Source organism: Micropterus dolomieu, linkage group LG08, assembly GCF_021292245.1.
Source record: "Micropterus dolomieu isolate WLL.071019.BEF.003 ecotype Adirondacks linkage group LG08, ASM2129224v1, whole genome shotgun sequence".
Lineage (NCBI taxonomy): Eukaryota > Metazoa > Chordata > Actinopteri > Centrarchiformes > Centrarchidae > Micropterus > Micropterus dolomieu.
Window position 1 is genome coordinate 28,882,357 of NC_060157.1, and position 1,182 is coordinate 28,883,538.

Sequence of the window (1,182 nt, forward strand, 5' to 3'; positions counted from 1 at the left end):
ATTTCCACTTTTTCTGGCAGTACTTCTGAGAGTAGATACCATGTGTCTTGATAAAAATGTACAAGACAACAATCAATTTTAACAGCTTTTTTTTTCAGGTCGAGAGGACAGAAATGACAGAAATACTTGATTTTCACTGGAAAAGAAAAACTGCCATTGCAAAGAATTGATTTGTTTGACCAGAATAAGTTGATAGTATAGTAAAAGTGAGCACACCAGGTTTTGCATTGACATTTATGTTTCTAAAATCAGATGTAACCAAAAGTAACAAATAATCAGATTAGTTCATTTAAACACACAATATTAAAACAGAGTTATTAGCTTTTGTTTACTCACAAAAATCAGTCAATAGTAGTTTAACTTATTAAAGGTCACAATTCTACACCACACATATCAAAAAGGCAGTGATCCAATCCTGCTGCTGCTGTGAAAGAGTTATATTAAATTGACACAGGGGACAGTGAGCCCTTGCTGTGTTAATAACAGCTCAGTGAAAAGTATGCTAAAGCCTCAGAAAGAGATACAAATTAATAAACATGTTTATAAGTCAGTAAATTAGTTTATGTGCTTGGAAGGGCAAAGGGAAATTTATGGGAATTCACATCAAACGTGAATGTAAGTTAATATAATCTCAACTAAAGGTCAGAGAGGATATCTGAACAGTGGCAGCATTAGACCCATAGCAATCTCATGCAATATGCAGAAATTCCACTTTAAAGCCTCGTGATGATGGACGCTGTTTCAGCAGTCAGCCGAAAGGCTTTAAATGAGCCTGCGAGCAACAGGTTCCATCTTTAATGCACTGGCTATTAATGGAGTGTAGGGTGTGGTGCGGCAGGAAGCCAGTAATAATCAATTTCCTGCTGCTGTAATCATAGTTCTCTGTAAGTTAATTAGCATCTGTTGAGTGTTATGGTGTGGTGTCTGCAGAGAGGGAGAGGTGGTTAAAAGCGGTGTGGGAAACATGACATAGGCTGTGGGACTGTTGTCTTGTGTCAGGGCTATTAGATTAAGGCTAACATGAGTCATTGCGTGATGGAACTAATGGTGCATCTGATGCATGCGATTGTGATATTGTCCAATCAGCATCACAGATGGAATGTGTCACCACCACCACCACCACCACCCCCCCCCCCCCCCCCCCCCCCCCCCCCCCCCCCCCCCCCCCCCCCCCCCCCCCCC